Genomic DNA, 17,290 nt, shown 5'->3' with positions numbered 1-17,290 from the left:
GACAGCGTGTTAGTGCCAGATTTCAGCCACCGTGCCGCATCACAGTCACACCATACGTCACTGATCACTGCCATTACAGTATAGCGTCTATAGCTGCGTAAATTCCAGTATATATACCATAGTTTTCAGATGCTATAACTTTCGCAAAAAAACAATTAATATACACTTATTGAGATTTTTTTTTATAGCAAAGGCAGGTAGCAGAATACATTTTGGCCTAAATGTATTATTTAAGTTTGATTATTTTATTTTTTATTGAATATGTTTTATAACAGAAAGTATATAATACAAAAAATTAAAAACCCATTGGTGATCAAATACCACCAAAAGAAAGCTCTATTTGTGTGAAAAATTGATATAGCTTTTATTTGTGTATAGTGTTGCATGACCGCACACTTGCCAGTTAAAGTAGCACAGTGCTGAATAGCAAATAATGCTCTTGTCATGAAAGGGGTAAAACCTTATAGAGGTCAAGTGGAAAATATATTTTTGAATTAAAAATACAGATAATAATAACATTTCTATAATGTTTTTCTCCCTGGGGACTTAAAGTGCTTATCGAATTTGTGTTGGGATCTTTGAAGAGAAAGATTTGTCAGGTGTTGCTATAAGCTTGGTTAAATAGATGTGTTAAAAAACATCTAGAGGGGGTGCTTCTAGGACAGTGGAAGGCAGTCAGCTCCAAATTATGAGTGCTACATGACAGAATGCCTGAGATCTAAAAGACTTTAAGACAACTCTGTGCATGTGTACTTTGACTTTCTCTGAGGGGCAGAAGGAACATGTGAGAGTATTGGTTACCAAAAGCTCTGTTGGAGTGGTGAGACCTAATTAACACGTGAGTAGACTCATTTTGAAGTATACCGTAATCCTCCATTTAGGCTGGGTTCACATATGAGCCGCACGTGGCTCACAGCAGGGATCCAGGACGTGCTGGTTCACCGTTTCAGGTCCGATTTCAGCCTGAATTTTGGGCTGAATTCAGACCTGAAATGGCTCAAAAGACGCACAGAGTTTTGGTGAAAATCGCACCGGACCCACCGCGGAGATATGTGAACCGGCTCCATTGAGAGCCAGTCACAATCTCCTGCTACTGCGAATTGGATGCGGTGAACACCACAGTGTGAACCCAGCCTTACTTGGAAGCCAGTGTGTGGCATGCAAAATTGGGATAGTGTGGCAGATACAGGACAGGTTAAGTAACCTGGCTGTTGCATTCTGTACCAGTTGCAAATGATGTTGTTTTTTCTCAAGGCGACCATAAAAGAGGGAGCTGCAGTAATTCAATCTGGATGAAACAAAACCATTTATTCATGTTGGTATGTCATCTGCTGGAATCAGTTGAGAGAAAATCTGAAATAGGGATTGGGAAAAATAAAATGAAAAATAAAAACTTCTATGTTGCTGTTAGAGATATTTCCCCTCACTTTCTGTCCTGGGGATATCCTAAATGGCAGTAAAACAACAGGTATTCTAATCTTTCCCCACTCTGAGTAAAGAAATAAATAAAAAAAGATTGGCTATAGATGCACTTTAAAGACCAATGTCCCTCAAACAAAAAATCACCAAGAAGTGGATTTTTCTGGCAGAAGAGACACTCATAATTTTTTTTGCCCAAAAACTCCCAAACTTTTCCTTGGCTGCTAGTGACTTTTTGTTTTCTGTGCACTTGACATACCAAGAATAGAAATGGGTGGCAAGACTTTTCTAACTCCTGTTTGTGTACATCCTCAGTGACTATCCTGTTACACTGTGTGTGTGCGTGTATATATGACATAGATATATGGACAGATCGTTTTTTTTCCCAACATTTCTCTTCTTTTAAGGATTACGATAAAATAGAATATGCAGTGTAAGCATCCCAATTTGTTCACAGCAGTTTATTTACAGTATATATTACAGTTATTTATATAGCACTGACAACGTGCACAGACACTTTACATATATATTGCACATTCTTATCAGTCCCTATCCTCAAAAAGCTTACATTCTATGGTCCTTACTCACATAAATGCATACACATACTATGGCAAAATTAGACAGGAGCCAATTACCTACCAGCATATCTTTGGGGTTTGGGAGGAAACTGGAGTATCTAGAGGGGGAGTATGCAAACTCCATGCAGGTAGTGTTGAGATACAAACCGATGACCCTAGTCCTGCAGAGAAGAAATGCTAGCTACTACATCACTGTGTAAGGTATCAATTCATTTCCACACATTTTTATGTTTTATTCTATTTTAATTAGTGGTTATAAAATAGAAAGAAAATGGTCATAGCCGTATTTATCCACTAGATGGCAGTATAGCAGTATTTGTACCAGAATTCACACAGCAAATGTGCCTGTTTTTAGAAAAGCATTAGGAGAAAAAATGCCAGACTTAAAGCGGTGTTCCGGCCGAAATTTTACTTTTTAGCTGAAAATACCCCTCTAATACTCATGCTTAGTGTATTCTATTAAAGGTATGCAGTAAACTAAGGAACGTCTTGTACTTGTGCAGCTTGGTTTTCTTACTTTGTGGAGTCTCATCAGACCACAGCCATCTCCTGTGTGGGCATCTGAAGCCGCACCGTTCTTCTTCCTGTATTCTGTGCATGCTGACTATCCAGCATGCACCTGCCGATCTCGCACATGCTCAGTGCAACGCAAGCGATTCTAATCGCTGTAGGTCGGGTTTCCATAGCTACGGCCGCGTCACAGAAAGTTGCCGCCCGTTTGCTATGGAAACATCTCCTCCCTCTCCAGGAACCAGGAAGCGATGCTGCGACTCGGCAATGCTACAGCATGTATGTTATATTGAAGACACACATCTCCCAGGAGCCAATGCAAAGCCGGAAATGACGTGCAGGGCCCGCCACCACAAAGGAGATAGTGAAAAATGATAAATTCTGCAATAAAGTAAGTGATCCCAAAAAAAAAAAAAAAATGCGAATTTGTTTTAAGGGTACACATTAGTGCTGGATGGTGAGGAGTGTAAAATGTGGGTGGAACTCTGCTTTAAGAGGTTTTGATTGCCCCATCTAATCAGGCCTAAGTTCAGTTCAGAACCCAATTTTTTTTTTAAATATTGGTAGCAACAAGCTGACACAATTCTAGGGTTCAGATGACCCCCGTTCCTCAGGACTATAGGGCAATACAAAAGCCCTGTGTGATGCACACTAAGACAATGCTTATCAGTGGTTAAAAAAATTAAGTGTGATTGGGCCAGGGGCAAAAAGGACGCAGAAAAAAAAAGAAATATATAAAAAAAGAATGGTAATAATATAAATAACACAAGATGTTATTTATTTGCATAGTATATACCTCTTCTCAGTTATGCTGAACCAAGATATAAAGTATCCCCATGTGGAGCTCCTTCTCTGACTTGAGCAGCCTACACACAATAATTACTACAACACACTAAATATAAAATAAAAGAACAATACTCACCCCAGACAACTGCCATCCTATTCATTTCAGCCCCTGAGTAACCACTATATTTACTTTTTTTAATGTGCATTAATCTGTTGATTATCTAATTTTCTGACCTGAAAGGCTTTTCCAGAGAGGGAATACTCTTCATTGGGCCACAGCTAGAACTTCGCTGATCAGAGGTCTTGAATGACCCAGTAACACTCAGAACTGCCAGCTGATTGCTAATGTTCTAGGATGGGGTACCCTGGCATCAGGAAATAATTCAGTTATTGGGCTATTGAGCATTTATTGAGTCTTTGAGCTTCAGTGTTTTGGATTGTTATACTTTAAATACCCTATTATGTAAATGCATTGGCCACTTTATTAAAGTTTATGTGAACCCTTATCTTGTTAAACGACGCATTCAGTTTAACCACTTGCCTACCGAGCACTTACACCCCCTTTCTGCCCAAGCCATTTTTCAGCTTTCAGCGCTGTCGCGCTTTGAATGACAATTGCACGGTCGTGCTACACTGTACCCAAACAAATTTTTTATGATTTTCTTCACACAAATAGAGATTTCTTTTGGTTGTATTTATTCACTGCTGGGTTTTTTATTTTTTACAAAAAAAAAAAAAGACCGAAAATTTTGAAAAAAATATGTTTTTTACTTTTTTTCTGTCAGTAAATTTTGTAACTAACTAATTTTTCGCCTTCACTGATGTGCGCTGATGAGGTGGCACTGATAGGCTGAACTGGTGGGCATTGATGAGGTGGAACTTATGGGCACTGATTAGGTGGCACTAATATGCCGCACTTATGGGCACTGATGAGAACTGTTAGGCGGCACTGATGGGCACTGATAGGCAGCACTGGTGGGCACTGATAGGTGACACGGATAGACGGTACTGATGGGCATTGATGGGCAGCACTCATAGCCAGCACTGACTGGCATTGCTAATGGGCACTGATTGGTGGCAGTGGGGGGCACTTATTTGTGACACTGTTTTGCAATATTGTGATCAGTGCCCTGATTACATTCCTAAATGTCCCCCTGCGTGGAGATGCTGCTGATCGGCTCTCCTTGCCACACACTTTGTCAGTGTGAGGCGAGGAGCGCCAATCACCAGCACTTCCTTGTTTACATGTGACCGGCTGTGATTGGACACAGCAGATCACATATATAAAAAAAAAAAAAATATATATATATATATATATATATATATATATATATACCCTTTTTTGTTTACAAGTGATCACATAATCTCTGTTCTCAGCTGCATAGGGGGCTTAGAAGGTGGATGTAGAGAAACATCAGGACACCGATCTTCCCAGTGAATGGCTGTGCAGAGGGGCGTGTCAGCACAAGCCTGATCATTGGAGGACAGTCAGGCTGAACTCCCAGCACAGCCAGAAAACTGACCACACTGAGATTGATGTAATTCTATGCCTAGTGTGGTGAGTTTGAAGTAGGAAAGCAGGGGGACTGGCAGGAACACCAGGGATTTCACACAAAGGAAGCAATACAAAGAGGACTGGATACTTTTTAACACAAGTACATGGTACAACAGACACACATCAGGAATATGAAATGTGGGGTAGCATACAGTACTGTGCAAAAGCTTGTGAAAAAGTTTTAGGCAGGTGTGAAAAAATGCAGTAACTACCTTTTAGCTTCAAACCAGCATCAATACTTCTAGGCATAGTGCTTGTGCACACAGTTTTTTAGGGAACTGGGCAGGTAGGTTGTTCCAAACATTGAATTACAGCAACATCAAAGACCAGCTGTTTCCGGAAGATGACTCGGGTCAAAGCAGTGGCTCATGGACTAATGCTACCACCTGGTGGAGACCGCAACATACTTCCTGGAAGATGTTCAGGGAAAGAATATACTTCCTGGTGATTAGGAAGACTGGCCTCTTATGGCATCTCAGCGGGCAGAGGATGTGTGTGTGGAGTGTGTGAGTGCTCTTTAAAAAGTGAGGGCAAATGATGAGGCTCCCTCTTTTCCCATTAAGCCCGGACGAGAGATACAGCATATTGAAGATGACCATACGCAAAGTATCATCTTATGCTTTTGTGTTTTGTATGCTCTGTAGTATCATTTGTGTTTTATGTTAGCATTTCTACTTTCTTTGTAAATAAATGAGATCTTTGCTTATTTAAGCATTGTGTTTATTTATATAGCTAACATTGTTATTATCTAACCACCATTACCCTTATCATATCTTTGATAGACTAGTGGTTTATAGGAATAGACAAGATAATACATATTTATAACAAATAGGGGAAATCCAAAGCCATCCCATATTTATTTCATTGCATCAAACTGAATACTAAGAAAGAAAAATCGTAAGATTGACTTGACTCTGTGACTATTCCTCGTTTCCCTTAAAGAAGATGGATGAAAATGATTAGACTAATAGTGCTGGAGTTTCTGCATACAACAAAAAACCTAATATAGGTAATTCTAGGACTTTTAAATGAAATATTATACATGATTTTATTTTATGCTATGATTTGCATGCTAATTCATAGTGTACAGTTTCTAATACAGTGCAGGCGGTGTACACAGTATATAATACAGTGTGTACAGTTTCTAATACACTTCAGGCGGTGTACACAGTATATAATACAGTGCAGCCAGTGTACAGTTTCTAATACAGTGCAGGCGGTGTACACAGTATTCAATACAGTGTGTACAGTTTCTAATGCACTTCAGGTGGTGTACACAGTATATAATACAGTGCAGCCAGTGTACATTTTCTATTACAGTGCAGGCAGTGTACACAGTGTATAATACATTGTGTACAGTTTCTAATACACTTCAGGTGGTGTACACAGTATATAATACAGTGCAGCCAGTGTACAGTTTCTAATACAGTGCAGATGGTGTACGCAGTATATAATACAGTATAGCGTGCTGTGAAAAGAAAAAATCCCCATCATGTCCAGAAGGCCACAAAGGAGAGGCAGACATTCACAGGCCACTAAAATAGGGCAAACAACCTCTGTGTCTACAGTGAACAGTGGTGGTCATGGACATGGTGCATCCTCTGCAGGCGGAGCAAGCTTGTCCTTTTTTTCCTGTGCTGGCCATGTTATTGAGTGACAACACGCAGAAGAGTTGGTGGCGTGGATAACGAAGCTGTCCCCATCCTCCTCATCCTCTGTGACCCAGGCTTATATTAGTTTGCCTTCCAACACAGCTGCCAAATCGACCTATTCCACCTTGTCCACAGTTACGCCTTCCATAGCCCCAAAATCATGCATGGAGGAATCACCAGAATTATTTGACCATAGTGTTGATTACATGCTGACAGAGGATGTGCAGCAATTTGAAGGCTCTGATGTTGGTTCCCAGGTTGAGGAAGGGAGTAACTTGAGCCTAGAGAGAGGGGTGCCACAGAAGGACAAGAAATTGGCAGTCATGTTCCCCCAGCAGCAGCATACTGCCAAGTTTGCTCCAGTGACGAGGAAGGAGGGGATGATGAGGTCACTGACTGTACTTGGTTGCCTGAGAGAAGAGAGGAGGAAAGTGAGGAGGCACAACTCCAACAAGGCAAGATGTCCTCCAGGGGGTAGCTTAAGGGCAGCCACCCTATTGCATCACACCACAGAGCTCTGCAGATGCTGGGCGCTGCTGACTCCTTGCTGACTTGCAAAAGTTCCTTGGTGTGGGCTTTTTTCGACGCGTGTGCAGCAGATGGCACTGTTACTGTTTGCAACTTATGCCTGAAACGGATCAAGCGTGTCCAAAACAGCAGCTGCTTGGGCACCACATGCTTGACCAGACATATGACGACCTGCCATGCAGTCCATTGGCAACAGCACCTAAAAGACCCACATCATAGAAAAAGGCAGACTTCTCCTTGTTCCTCATTTAAACCCTACTATACCTTCAGTCCTCTCAAAAACCTGCACTGAGAGGAATGAAGGTTTAGCAATAGGTGCCACAAGTACGTGCAGCCAATCTGCTAGCAGTACACCACCAGTTGATTTCAGCAGGCAAATATCGCTACCCCAGTTGGTGAACCGTATGTACCAGCCATCCACATACTAAGCGTCTGAATGCTAGCTCGGCCAAATTGCTAGCACTGCAACTGCTGCCTTTTCAGCTGGTAGACGCTGCCTTTTTCATGAATTTGTGGAATGTGCTGTACCACAGTGGCAGGTTCCAAAACGGCCATTCTTACTCTCTACCAACATGTGGAAGGCAATGTTTTGGCCTCGTTGGACAGGGCGGTCAGCAGCATGGTTCATATTACCGCTCACTCATGGTCTAACAGGCATGGGCAGGGACGTTACCTTTCCTTCACGGTGCACTGGGTAACTCTGCTGGCAGCTGGGAAGGATGCAGGACAGGATTCAGTGTTGTTGGAGCTTGTTCTAACTCCACGCCTCCAAAAAGCTGGTGATTCTGCTACAGCTCTCTGCTCCACCCCCTCCTCTCCTTCTTCCTCTATGGCCTCTTCTGCAGAATTTTCCTCTGAACCAGCAGTGCTCCGTAAGCGTTCAAGGGGCTACGCAAGCAGTCCGGCTAAAAGATGGCATGTGGTGCTTCAGTTGGTCTGCCTAGGGGAGAGGAGCCTCACTGGGGCAGAAATTCTGTCAGCTCTGCAGGGGCAGGCTCAGAGGTGGTTGACGCCACGGCAGCTTGAGCCAGGAATGGTTGTAAGCGACAATGGCACCAACCTTCTCTCCACCCTCCGACAGGGACACTTGACCCATGTTCCACATTTGGCACAAGTCCTGAATTTGGTGGTGCAGCATTTCTTGACCAGGTACCCAGGCTTAAAAGATCTCATGAGGCGGGCCAGAAAATTCTGTGGTCATTTCCACCCTTCAAACAATGCCAATGCTCAGCTGGCTGACATTCAACGGGAATGCAACCTGCCCGCCTCATTTGTGACATGCCCACCAGGTGGAACTCAACATTGGCAATGCTGCAGCAGCTGCACACACAGCAGAGGGCCATCAACTAGTACCTGTGCGAGTATGGCACCAGGACAGGGTCAGGGGAACTTGGCTTCTTTTCGCCACGCCAGTGGCTACTAATCAAGTATGCATGTCACCATTTGAGGAGGCCACAAGGATGGTGAGCAGGGACAATGCATGCATCAGTGACGCTGTCCCTCTAGTCTTCCTGCTGGAGCACACGTTTATGGAATCATGGACAAGGCACTTGAGGCAGAACAGCCAGAGGAAGAGGAGGGCTTCCTTTCCTCTCAAGGCCCCCTTTATGCAGATAGCATTCCTGCTGGTCTACCAAACACACAGGAAGAAGAGGAGGATTGTGTCAGCATGGATATAGAGGATAACACGCAGCACTCTTCAAGGGATAGTCCCCAAAAACCCAAGGAGTTGTACGTGGCTGGGAGGGGGTAGTTACAGTTAATGTCATCCTTAGTGACCCAGAGGACTCAGAATCTACTGCCTCTGCAAACTTACACTGCATGGCCTCCCTGATTCTGCGAAGCCTACGAACGGACCCCAGGATTCGTAGCATCAAGGAGAGGGATCATTACTGGCTTCTTAACCCTTCTTGATTCACGTCTGCAGGAGGCCTTGAAGAAAAGTTTGTGTAATGCATTTCTAGACCCAGGGAGGTTACCATTTCCTGGTGCTGGACAACATGTTTCTGAGGCTTTGTTGGTCAGAGGAAGAGCGGCGGAGAAGGTGGCCGGATGACCATTGCCTTTAAACAATTTTTCAGTCCTCAGCGCCAAGATCTGATAGGTTCAAGCAACCATCACCAGCGTCTGCATTATATGGTGCAGGAATATCTAGGGGCAAGAGCAGACTTGGAGACCTTTCCAACAGAGCATCCACTAGGTTACTGGGTCTTGAGGATGAACCACTGGCCAGAACTTGCTCAATATGCAATCGAGCTACTGGCCTGTCATGCATTTAGCGTTCTTTCTGAACGCACATTCAGTGCTGCTGGAGGGTTTGTAATGGATCAAAGAGTGCACCTGTCCACAGACTCCATTAATAGGCTCACATTTAGTAAAATGACTCAGTCCTGGATCAGCAGCTATCAAGCCCCTGATGCTGATGTAACTGATTGAATTTGCTATGGATCTGGGATCCCTTAAAAACTACCTATGCTGCCTATCCTATTCCTCCTAAATCTTGATGATGCTAGCTTCCAACAATATTTTTCATTTAGGGCACCACTGAAAGGGTTAATCCTGTGTCTAGGGGGTCCCTTTTAACCTCTCAGACCTCGGATCGATGTATTGTGCATTTCAGATATATCCGGAGCCAAGTCCCAAATTACAAACGAGACGCACACGGTATTATGTCTTGGGAAATCACTGTATTTGATTTGCATCCCAGTGTCTTTATAGCAAATTACAGTTCACACAGAATACTAAAAAGAAACATGCGCAGTAGATGTTAAATTTCATATGCAGTTCCAATTAGTTAAAACAAATACTCATTGTTTTTTGTTTCTCAGCTGCTAGATACAAGGGAATGTGAGAACAAGATAACAAAACGTGAGACAATTCATTTTACAAGACTCTCATGTTTAGACAGATATTTGTGAAGCTTAAAGAGGCATTCTAACTGTACATATTATTTAAGATAGCGAGCATAACCTTTCAACCCCCTCTTAAGTCATGAATATGACTTTCTACAGATCTGCAGCCTCCTGAAATATTGCTACGTTTGTTGTATTAATTTACATAAAGCTGCAGATATTGTGTATATGTGTGAGAAGGTTGGTCTGGTGTAGTGCATTTGCTAATACAAAGTAAAATAAGCTTGAAAATCAGGTAGCCTATCAATAAGTTAACCTATGTACTGGACTTGAAGTAACTTGTATGTGATGCTTGTGGCCTGCCAGCCCTTGTGGCCCAGTCCATGGTATTGTGCAACGAACAGGGGGACGCTAGCAACAGGAATACACAATCTCCTCTCTTGGCATATTAATCCTGTTTTAGGATCCTTTTGCACTATTCCACCACAGTTCCATTGCGCAATATCATCAGGGGTGGCAAAGGCCTGTAGTTCCGTGAGCCAATGTGTCTCTTTCAGAGAACATGGCTGAGGTGTTAGCATGGGCATTTGAATGTCTTCCTTTTGTGTAGATGCAGCTTCTTTGGCGATTCTGTCAGCTAGTGCATTACATTTTGCTATATCAGTCATTTGACCTGTATGTGCCTTATGCCCCATACACACGGTCGGACTTTGTTCCGACAACAAAATCCTAGGATTTTTTCCGACGGTATGTTGGCTCAAACTTGTTTTGCCTACACACGGTCGCACAAAGTTGTCGGAATTTCCGATCGCCAAGAACGCGGTGACGTACACCACGTACGACGAGACTAGAAAAGGCCGGTTCAGAACCAAGCGTGGCACCCTTTGTGCTCCTTTTGCTAATCTCGTGTTAGTAAAAGTTTGGTGAGAGACGATTCGCGCTTTTTCAGACTCGTGGCTTTCAGATCGTTTTCTGCCGTTCAGTTTGTGCTTGTGGGTTTGTATCTGCTCTTCAGTGCGTGCAGTCATTTCGTATCAGAGTTTTCTGTGTGATCTTGCCTGCTCATTGCTGTTTTTCAGGTCGCTCTTCACAGGCCTTGCTGTTCTTCAGTGCGTTCTGTTACTTCGTTCTGAGCAGCCGACCGTTTTCTAGCCATGTTTCGTATGCGTACTCCTCGTACAGTTCGTGCTGTGTGGGGGCTTGGTGTTGGGGTCCTGACCTTGACACAAGTCCAGTCCATGAACAGGGTGGGGAGGAGTTCATGGACCAAGAATTGGTTGCTTCAGCGTGACCAGTTCTGTCATATGCCTTTGCTCCGTGAGATCCGTGAGAATAATAATCCTGATGATTTCAGGAACTTTCTCAGGATGACGGACCCCGTATTTCACCGTTTGTTGGCTTCGCTGACCCCCTATATCAGCAGGCAGGATACCTGCATGAGGCAAGCCATCACTGCGGAGCAGAGGTTGGTCTCTACCCTGCGGTATTTGGCCACAGGGAGAAGTCTGCAGGACCTCAAGTTCTCGACAGGCATCTCCCCCCAGGCTCTTCTTTGTGGACATTTACTGCTTGTGTTTGTTTTAGCTGACCCTGACAGAAATGTGTGGAGTGCAGAAAATGTTGTGATTGTGTAACCTTATACAAAGCACTGTTGGCTGGTATTTACTAAATGCAAAGACATTTTTCACTACAAGTGCACTTGCAACTGCACTGAAACAGCACTTGTAGTGCAAAGTGGATTTCCCCTTAGGAAATAACCCCCATTTTCTCATAAAACAACAATTACATCACCCCAAAAGTGTTGTAGTGTTGAGACAATAATCCACACATTCTCTGATGAACAATCTTTTTAATACCTGCACAATCACATGTGCATTTACCAAAGGTTTTTCTGACAAACCAACATGTTTGTTGTATAACAATTTTTGTGGTGTCATTATCCAAAATCAAAATGTGCATTTTATAGAAAACAGGCCTGTGTAAAACCAACAAGAAAGACACAAATCTTGATCTTACAAAGTTCACATTTGGTAGAACTGGAAGGCAATATCAGACATGAGTATTTAGGAACTGTGTTTGATATAGCGTTCAGATGGGGGGAAATCCCCCCTGGAAAAGCCAAATTTGGAAGATGCACACAAATTTCACAATGTCAACATGTGCTATCTGCCATCACGGGGGATCAAGGGATGTGTTTTGGGGGAGAAAGCCCTTCCTCACCGATACTTTATAATTGAGGAAGGGGTTGCACCCCCAAAACGCGTCCATTGATCTCCCGTGATGGGAGATAGCACATGTTGGCACACTGTGTGCATCTTCCAAATTTGGCTTTGTGAAAAATCACAAAAACATTTCGCACATTGTAGCACACAAAAGAAGAAAGTGATTTGGAGGGGTTTTAAACTCGCCCCAAAACATCAATGATGTTTTTATATTTTGGAATAACATCATTGATGTTTTGCTTGATGTTTTCCAATTGTAAATTACACCCCATGATCTCCCCGATCAGGATCTGGGCACTTTCGGATGTGAAAGGATCTGGATCCACAACCTCACGATCACCTAAAAAGAGAGGAACCCAAAATAAATTAGTTTTTAAAAAAATGCCGCAATCCATCTCTTATCTGAGCCTGTAGTCGCAGACACTCACCTGTTGTGGTGACTAGTTCCACCACGTCTTCTTCCTCCTGCTCATCTTGTGTTGGGGGGATTTCCCCTTCTTCCAGAGGGGGGGGGGGCTCTGGTCTCCTCGGTTGAGGGGTGTCCGAGTCTTTTCTCCCCTATGTAAAACAAAAATGGTATAATTAGCACACAGATATTTGATGGCAGAACTATAAAGATGAAACATTGCTTGGAAGTGGGGTACAAATGTCTATTTTAGCCGAGTTCCAAGACGTAGCTTTTTTAGTGTCCTTTGTCAACATGCAATACTTTACCTGTTTGGTACAAGCTTCACAGATGTATCCCCCCCTATAGTATACACTGGGGCACCTGTGTGGCCCCCCTAATAAAAATGGTGTTCTGGGGTCCCACACTAGTGCTCCAGTGTCAAGATGTGAAAACAGCTGCTGAGTGTCCTCTCCTTACACACAATCTAGTTTGCATTTCATTCTAGTAACAAAGCCATCTACACAACCCAATTCTTTGAAGACAAGTATAGGGCGTCAAAATGGTGGCCAAATGCATATGGCCTAAACAATGGTATTTTATCGTCCGAAATAACAATGTGTGATCCGAACGAATAATGTGCCCATGAACATGAAAGTTGCCATTTTAAACTGTACAACAGTTCCTAAAAGCACATGGAGCAGCACGAACGTAATAAACATAAAGAATAGGAACACAGCACAACTACTTACTTTTTTGCAGCACTCTCCGGATCTTTCTGTACTGCTCGTGTTCTCGTAATTTCAGGTCCGACCACCGCTTCCTGAGCTGATCTTTCGATCGTCGTACCCCGAATTTCCGGTGCAGACTCCTGACCACTTTCGCCATGATCTTGGCCTTTCGGACATTGGGGTTGGGGTAAGGCCCATACTTTCCATCATAGTCGGCCTTCTTCAGGATGTCCACCATCTCCAACATCTCCCCAAAGGACATATTTGAGTCCTTTAATCTCCTTCTGGATCGGGACGTTTCAGGCTCCAGCCTTTCCTCTTCCTCCTCCTCCTCGTTGCTGTACTTAGCACTATCCTGCTGTCTCTCCGCCATGTGCTCTTCCTCCACTGCGCCGAACGAAAAGGGGCGGGGAATAGACTAGAAAGAACGTCAGGGGCGGTCGGAGTTATACGCATGCGCAGTGTGTATAAATCGTAACGCGCGCATCTTACGTACGATCTGTGAGCGGAGGAAGGAGCATCGGAGACGCCGATCGTGCTAACGAAGGTAGGATCTAAACTTGGGCTTATACTGCTTCGAAATGGAAGCCTATATTGTAACAAGATTAGGGGAGTTTGGCCTGACATTAGGCTTTGTCTTGTGTTGTGTCTTACAGAGAAAATGGATGGGTTCAACGACCACAATTTCCTGCCCCTGTTCATAGACAAGTACAGGGAGCTGCCCTGTCTGTGGCAAGTGAGACACCCCCACTATAACCACAAACAGAAAAGGCAGGCAGCGCTGGAGAAACTGCTGGAGTTGGTGAAGCCGGTGGTCCCCACAGCAACCATCCCTTATTTGAAAGCTAAAATTGGTGGCCTGAGGAGCACTTATCTTAGGGAGCACAAGAAGGTCACAGATTCCCAGAGGTCCGGAGCTGCAGCAGATGACGTTTATGTCCCCAGGCTGTGGTACTATGAGAGACTGCGATTTCTGTCAGACCACACTGAAGTCAGGGAATCCCTCTCCACTCTTCCTTCCACTCTTCCTTCCACCCCAGCTGAGGCTTCCGATGTCCAACCTGGGCCTTCCAGCCAGGAAGAAGTGGAGGAGCCCAGCTGGAGTCAGGTATAGCATTCTTCTACAGATTTCTGGTCAATAAATAAATGATGTTTATTAGATGTTATTATTGATCACTAATTGCTGATTAAAAAAAGTGCTTTACATATCAATAGACAGTAGTGGGCACCCAAAATTGGGACAAGAATGAAAACTGCTGGGCTCAGAAGCATAGTCTGTTATATTTGTTAACATTCAATTTGCAGCAGTCAGGAGGTGAAAATTGTGTGTGATTGATGTAAAAAATACTAAAACTATGTCCCTTTTTCATACACAGGAAGACCTCAGCCAGGAGGAGGCTGTGGAATGTGGCAGTCAGGAGGAGGCGGGGATTAGTGGCAGCCAGGAGGAGGCGGGGCTAAGTGTCAGCCAAGAGAAGCCAGGGACAAGTCGCAGCCTGACTGAGTCTCAGGTCCCTCCCCTCCGCCTGCCATATAAACGAGCCAGGAAGGCCACTCCGAGTCCTGTGCAGGATTCAGCGTACAGGCTGATCCAGGAGGCTTCGGCGTCCCTCCGAGCCTTCCCCAGTCCTGAAGAGGCCTTTGCCTGCATGGCTGCCACAAAATTGCAGGGCATGCAGGAGGGTCAACGCAAGATCTCTGAGGACCTGATTTATAAAGTCCTTCGTAAGGGGTTGAGTGGGGAACTGACACACAAGACGGATGTCATTGAGAGGGACGATCCTCCTCCTCCTCCTGCTGCCACAACTCCACCACCACAGCCAAAGCCTGTAAGGAAGCGTGGAAAGAAGACCAAAGAGTGATGGCCCTGGGTTCAGTCTGGTCTGACAGAAGATGCAGTCTCTTGTATGACCACAGCCTGGGGACACAGATGTCATCTGCTGCTTTCCGGATCTCTGGGACTTCTGGACCAGACTGCCCTCCCTTAGATAAGGACTCCTCAGGCCACCAATTTTGCTTTTAAATAATTGATGTCTGCCCTGGGGGTCCAAGGCTTCGCCCACTTCTGCAGTTTCTCCAGCGTTGCCTCCCTCTTTGTTTATAGTTGTGAGCCCTTAATAAAATTTTTTTAGGGAAATTCTACTCTCCTGTGTGTGTTTTCATCCAAAAAGGACAGTTTGTTGGTGATGATTCAGGTACATTTCTAAAGTACAATGTGAAATTAACAAGGGACAACAACACGAAACAATCTCCTACAGATTAAATAGAACAACATATTAGTGGTGTTGTAGGAACTTGTCACCAAAAACACACACAAACATTTTCGGGAGTACAAATCAAAATCACCCAAAAAAAAAAATAAAAAAGAGAAACACAAAAAAAGAATCTACATTAAAGTCCAAAAATAAAAAAAAATTTTGTTGTTAGATGTGAGAAATCTAAATATATTGAGGGAATCCCGATAAATAGTAACGAAATAAGTTTGTGAGAAGTGTGTGTGAATATGAGCATCAAAACTACTTAATTCTTGTCACATTATAAAGAAGAAGAGAGTGCGCTGTATTAAACCATTTTGAACATTGCAGCGTGACGAAAGTGCTGTATCCATTCCGAACGCTACGTTTACCAGAACGAGCTGTCCCGTGTCGGAATTTCTTCTGAGCATGCGTGGCACTTTGTGCGCCGGAACAGGCCACACACGGTCGGAATTGACGCGATCGGATTTTGTTGTCGGAAAATTTTATCTCCTGCTGTCCAACTTTGTGTGTCGGAAAATCCGATGGAAAATGTCCAATGGAGCCCACACACGGTCGGAATTTCCGACAACACGCTCCGATCGGACAATGTCCATCGGAAAATCCGACCGTGTGTACGGGGCATTACAGTGCATGATAGCTAGTTTTGAAGGCAACTGAATCGCATCTAGTAATGATGTGACTAAGTCAGAATGTGAGATGCTCTTTCCATCTGCTGCTACATATCCTCTGCGAAGCCATATTACACCATGGTCCCACACCACACCATGAGCATATCTGGAATCGGTGTAAATGTTTACCTCTCTTCCTGCAAACCGCTGGCATGCACGGGTTAATGCTATCAATTCAGCAGCCTGTGCAGACTGATAGGGTATTGGATTGGCCTCGAGGACAGTATCCGGCAGTTGGACCACAGCATATCCTGCGTGATAGACATTATCACTTGGTCTGCTGCAAGAGCTATCAACAAAAACTGTTTGTGCAGTAGGGATTGGTACTGAAAGCATATCTGCTCTAGGTGAAGTGTCCTGATGTATTTATTGTGTACAGTCATGAGGTGGTGGTAAATCATCCTGTTCTCCTTTAAGACCTAATAAGGCATTCAAAATTGGAGCTGGGCCAGAGTTTATGTTTGAACTTTTAGTTTGGCTTGGACAGGAGGATGACTTCATACCCACTCAATCTTTGTGCTGACATATGCTGCATATGTAAAGTTTTGAGGAGTGTGGTGACATTGTGTGTAGTATGTAAGGCAGTGTTATGACCCAAGGTAAAAGGTGTTGCCATCTCTACAACCAAACCATTGCACAAGAAGCCAGCGCTCTGAGACACACGGGCACATGCCCTGTACCTGTACTGGAACCACCTTTGAGAAAAAAGCTACAGGGTGCAGTCTCCCACCATGTTTCTGGGCCAGTACTCCCGCCATGGTTCTGCAATTTTCCCTGGCAAACAAGTGAAACATTTTGCCAAATTCAGGGAGGCCGAGACTCGGGCTGGTAACCATTGCACATTTCAACATGGCAAAAGCATTTCATCAGACCATTTTACATAATCAGACATTTCAGAGAGGGTTGCTTGTCTTAACCACTTGCCGACCGCCTCACGCTGATATACGTCAGCAGAATGGCACGGGCAGGCAGAATCACGTACCTGCACGTGATCTGCCTCCCGCGGGCGGGGGGTCCTAACGGACCCCCCCCAGTGCCTGAGGCGGTCGGTCGGCGTTTGTCCCCCGGCGATCGGAGGTGAGTGGGGGGCCATCCATTCGCCAATCAGATCATTCCCCTGCCTCTGTATAGTACACAGAGGCAGAG

This window comes from Aquarana catesbeiana, linkage group LG05 (assembly GCF_042186555.1).
Source record: "Aquarana catesbeiana isolate 2022-GZ linkage group LG05, ASM4218655v1, whole genome shotgun sequence".
Lineage (NCBI taxonomy): Eukaryota > Metazoa > Chordata > Amphibia > Anura > Ranidae > Aquarana > Aquarana catesbeiana.
The sequence above is the reverse complement of the archived record's forward strand: the minus strand, read 5'-3'. Positions refer to the sequence as shown.